Genomic DNA, 6,000 nt, shown 5'->3' with positions numbered 1-6,000 from the left:
TTTCATGGCCCAAGAAAGTGTCTTCTTCTTATTGGTGTATTTTAAGTAGTGGTTTATTTGCAGCAATTTGACCATGAAGGCCTGATTCACCCAGTCTCTTCTGAACAGTTGAGATGTGTCTGTTACTTTAACTCTGTGAAGCATTTATTTGGGCTGCAGTCTGAGGTGCAGTTAACTCTAATGAACTTATCCTCTGCAGCAGAGGTAACTCTGGGTCTTCCTTCCCTGTGGCGGTCCTCATGAGAGCCAGTTTCATCATAGCGCTTGGTGGTTTTTGCGACTGCACTTGAATAAACGTTTCTTGAAATGTTCCGTTTTGACCGACATTCATGTCTTAAAGTAATGATGGACTGTCATTTCTCTTTGCTTATTTGAGCTGTTCTTACCATAATATGGACTTGGTCTTTTACCAAATAGAGCTATGTTCTGGATACCAACCCTACCTTGTCACTACACAACTGATTGGCTCAAACACATTAAGAAGGAAAGAAATTCCACAAATGAACTTTTAACAAGGCACACTTGTTAATTGAAATGCATTCCAGGTGACCACTTCATGAAACTGGTTGAGAGAATTTAAAGAGTGTGCAACGCTGTCATCAAGGCAAAGGGTGGCTACTTTGAAGAATCTCAAATATAAAATACATTTTGATTTGTTTCACACTTTTTTGGTTACTACATGATTTCACTTGTGTTATTTCATTGTTTTGATGTCTTCACTATTATTCTACAATGTAGAAAATAGTAAAATAAAGAAAACCCCTGGAATGAGTAGGTGTGTCCAAATTTTTGACTGGTACTGTAATGCTGGAAAAGTCTGAATCATAAAGCTAACAACACCTCACTCCCAAATCCCTTAACTACCCCAGTGTGTGAGCCTACAGCGAATGGTAGGATGGGAAACTACGTTTTTCGGTCGCGACTGCAGTTGACTAGTATGACCAGTAGGTGACGCTATTGGTCTCAGAATTTAAACATGGTGTGGTCTGTACGGGCACAGTTAGATTTCATATTAGGACAGCAAGGGTCGTCAGTGGCCAGAAGATTGTTCAGCCACTGAACCACAAGACAGCTACAGCTTGGGGTTTTCCTAACCATGAGTCCTGAGTCCTGACCAAATGAAAAAAAGCTTCTATCTCCAGGTCATCAGACTGCTGAACAGCCATCACTAGCAGGTACCCTGGCCTGCGCCTTAGACACTGTCACTAGCCTTAGACACTGTCACTAGCCAGCTACCTGCCTGGTGCTCTGCCCTGCACCTTGAGACTAATGCCTCATGTATATAGATAGTCATTGAACGCTGGCCCCTCATATTCTGTTTATATACTGTTGTTTACTCACCGTGTATGTATCTATTGTAATATACCTAGCCTAATATACCTCCTACTGTACATACCATTGTCTTTTTAAATGATATACTATCTATACACACACACCACATATTTATATTATGGATTCTCACACACGCTCACTGTAATATATCTACTCTGGGTTGCTGATTGGACCCATTCTGTCATTTCTCCATTTCTTCTTTCAATGTATGTATTATTTGTGTGTTTGTATTGTATGTGAGACATTCTACTGCCCTGTTGGAGATAGAAACATAAGCATTCTACTGCCCTGTTGGAGATAGAAACATAAGCATTCTACTGCCCTGTTGGAGATAGAAACATAAGCATTCTACTGCCCTGTTGGAGATAGAAACATAAGCATTCTACTGCCCTGTTGGAGATAGAAACATAAGCATTTCACTGCACCTGCTATAACACCTGTAAATCTCTGTATGCAACCAATAAACTTTGATTTCATTCGACCAGAACTATAATAGTATAGTATTTAATAGTATTTTAATGGTCTCTGTCCCTCAATTCTATCCCTCCCTCTATCTCTCTTCCCACGCTGTATCTCGTCCCCTGGAGACCCTCCTGGAAACGTAAACAAACAGCAGAATAGAATTTAAGATCAGAACTCTCCCCCTCATTTTCCAATACACGTCCGTCCGTCTGTGTGTGCGTGCGGACCAGCAGCACTAGACCGTGTCAGGTTATGGAAGATGGGTGTGCTTACTTTCTCTCCCAGAAGTGTGAACTTGCTCTCTCCCCCTCGTGTGTATTTATGTATGTGTCTCTTGCTCAACCACTTGAAACTAGCTCCTCAGTATTCTATGTGTGAGTGTGTGTGTGTGTGTCTTGTTCCCAACCCGGAGGCTAGCTTCTCTGTCTTCTGTGGCGGACCAAAGGGTTGAGTTGTGAGCCAGAGGCTGACTGGAATGGAAACACATTTCTGTCTCATGCATTTATTCCTGCTAGATTACTGTAACCAGCACCTCAGTGTGTGTGACAGAGAGAAATGCTCAAATGGAAAAACGTGTAATTTACTCATGTTAACTTATTTACTGTAATTCCAGTCAGCCAGAGGCAGTCAGTCTGCCCCCAATGCCTCACACCCACCCAATACCAAGAGACGACAAAACAAGAGAGGGAAGAGGGAATGAAAGAAGGGGAGGAAGGGAAAATGGAGAGAGGGAATTGAGTGGATTTGCTCAATTTCTCCAGGGGAGAAAATGTGTGTCTCGACAGCCATCTGGAAGACATGGGTGACATCACCGACTACACACACACACACACACACACACACACACACACACACACACACACACACACACACACACACACACACACACACACACACACACACACACACACACACACAGACTGATTACTACAGTATAACTCTGTAATGATCTTGTAATAATGTGCTTGGGGCAGAAAGAGAAAGCCACGCTCATCCACACACCTGTTAGCAAGTCTGAGTCAACATTCAAACATAGAAAATAAATCTACCCAAACTCCCAAACAGTGTAGTGATAATGTAAGGCTTCTATTATATTTCTTCCACATTTACAGACTTTCAAACATAAAAGGGTTAGGGCCAGAGGGAAGGGGTAGGGAGGGAATAGGGCAGGCCACTAGGATAGAAATCAGGCTGGAAGAGAGAGGTTTGGGTTAGGCATCAAGGGTCAGAGGTCAGAGAGCTGCTTTCTATGAGTCAGAATCTTAGCCTTGAACTTTGGAACACAAAGAGGGCTGTCTTCTACTGTTCAACTGGTGGTCACACAAACACACACACACACACACACACACACACACACACACACACACACACACACACACACACACATCTTCTTTTGTCTGTCTTGACTTCAAACTTCTTCTCACCATAGCCGACGCCCCATTTTTCTCCCATGAGCCTCTCTGCTCATTGATGTGATCCTTATGTTCTGTTCCCTCGTTCCCCCCATAGCTGTGGGAAGTCGTTTGGGGGAGGGGGTGCTGCGATTAGATTTTTTGCCCGTTCTGAATTGGTCTACTAATACAGGACTAGTAAAGGCCCAGTGCACTACTTTTGTGGAATAACAAATAATGTATTTGAGTGTTTACCAGCATTTCAAACTTGAGTCTGATAATTATCTGTACAAAACAGTTAATCTGATAACGCTTGATATACAGTACCAGTCAAAAGTTTGGACACCTACTCATTCATTGGTTTTTCTTTATTTATACTTTTTTTAATACACATGGAGTCATGTAGTAATCAATCAAGTGTTAAACAAATCAAAATATATTTTATATTTGAGATTCTTCAAAGTAGCCACCCTTTGCCTTGATGACAAATTTGCACACTCTTGGCATTCTCCTAACCAGCTTCACCAGGAATGCTTTTCCAACAGTCTTGAAGGAGTTCCCACATATGCTGAGCACTTGTTGGCTGATTTTCCTTCACTCTGATATCCAACTCATCCCAAACCATCTCAATTGGGTTGAGGTTGGGTGATTGTGGAGGCCAGGTCATCTGATGCAGCACTCCATCTCTCTCCTTCTTGGTCAAATATCCCTTACACAGCCTGGAGGTGTGTTGGGTCATTGTCCTGTTGAAAAACAAATCATTGTCCCACTAAGCGCAAACCAGATGGGATGGTGTATCGCTGCAGAATGCTGTGGTAGCCATGCTGGTTAAGTGTGCCTTGAATTCTAAACAAATCACTGACAGTATCACCAGCAAAGCAGCATCAGACCACCTCTTCCATGCTTCACAGTGAGAACCACACATGCAGAGCTCATCTGTTCACCTACTCTGCGTCTCACAAAGACACGGTGGTTGGAACCAAAAATCTCAAATATGGACTCATCAAACCAAAGAACAGATTTCCACTGGTCTAATGTCCATTGCTCGTGTTTCTTGGCCCAAGCAAGTCTCCTCTTATTATTGGTGTATTTTAGTCGTGGTTTCTTTACAGCAGTTCGACTATGCAGGCCTGATTCACACAGTCTCCTCTGGGACAGTTGATGTTGAGTTGTGTCTGTTATTTTGAACTCTGTGAAGCATTTATTTGGGCGGCAATTTCTGAGGCTGGCAACTCTAATTAACTTATCCTCTGCAGCAGAGGTAACTCTGGGTCTTCCTTTCCTGTGGCGGTCCTCATGAGAGCCATTTTCATCATAGCGCTTGATGGTTTTTGCGACTGCAAAGTTCTTGACATTTTCAGTTTTGACTGACCTTCATGTCTTAAAGTAATGATGGACTGTCGTTTCTCTTTGCTTATTTGAGATGTTCTTGCCATAAGGACTTGGTCTTTTACCAAATAGGGCTATCTTCTGTTTACCAAATGCATTAAGGAGGAAAGAAATTCCACAAAATAACTTTTAACAAGGCACATCTGTTAATTGAAATGCATTCCGGGTGACTACCTCATGAAGCTGGTTGAGAGAAAGCCAAGAGCATGCAAAGCTGTCAAGGCAAAGGGTGGCTACTTTGAAGAATCTCAAATATAAAATACATTTGGATTTGTTTAACCCTTTTCTGGTTACTAGATGATTCCATATTTCATGTTTTTGATGTCTTCACTATTATTCTACAATGTAGAAAATAGTATAAAGAAAAACCCTTGAATTAGTATTTATTTTTATTTAACTAGGCAAGTCAGTTAAGAACAAATTCTTATTTACAATGACAGCCTCACAAAAGGCAAAAGGCCTTCTGCGGGGACGGGGGCTGAGATTAAAAAATAAAAATAAAATAACATAAATAGGACAAAACACACATCACGACAAGAGAGACAACACTACATGAAGAGAGACCTTAGACAACAACATAGCAAGGCAGCAACACATGACAACACAGCATGGTAGCAACACAACAACAACATGGTAGCAGCACAAAACATTGTACAAACATTATTGGGCACAGACAACAGCAGAAAGGGCAACTGTAACAGTTGTCGTTAGTGGAAGAAGGAGAGGACCAAGATGGTACGTGTTCATGATCTTTTAATTACACTGAACACTAGACCAAAAAGAACAGCACAAACGAAACAGTCCTGTCTAGTACAGAGACAGAAAACAACTACCCACAACTCAAGGGTGAAACCAGGCTGCCTAAGTATGGTTCTCAATCAGAGACAACGATTGACAGCTGCCTCTGATTGGGAACCATATCAGGCCAAACACATAGAAATACAAACGTAGAATGCCCACCCCAACTCACGCCCTGACCAACCTAAAATAGAGACATAAAAAAGGAACTAAGGTCAGGACGTGACAGCAACAAGGTAGAGACAACAATACATCACGCAAAGCAGCCACAGTAGGTGTGTCCAAACATTTGACTGGTACTGTAGGTTTCTTGAAATATACAGAATATATATATTTTTTAAACCCAACATGCAACAATTTCAAAGATTTTACGGAGTTACAGTTCATATAAGGAAATCAGTCAATTGAAATAAATGAATTAATGGATTTAATCTATGGATTTCACATGACTGGGCAGGGGTGCAGCCATGTGTGGGCCTGGCCCAGCCAATCAAAATGTGTTTTTCCCCACAAAAGGGCTTTATTACAGACAGAAATGGTCTCAGACGATCCCGCAGGTGAAGAAGCCGGATGTGGAGGCCCTGGGCTGGAGTGTGGTCATGTAGTCTGCTGTGGTGAGGACGGTTGG

Source organism: Oncorhynchus kisutch, linkage group LG18 (genome assembly GCF_002021735.2).
Source record: "Oncorhynchus kisutch isolate 150728-3 linkage group LG18, Okis_V2, whole genome shotgun sequence".
In the NCBI taxonomy this organism is placed as follows: Eukaryota; Metazoa; Chordata; class Actinopteri; order Salmoniformes; family Salmonidae; genus Oncorhynchus; species Oncorhynchus kisutch.
Note: the sequence above shows the minus strand (reverse complement) of the source record.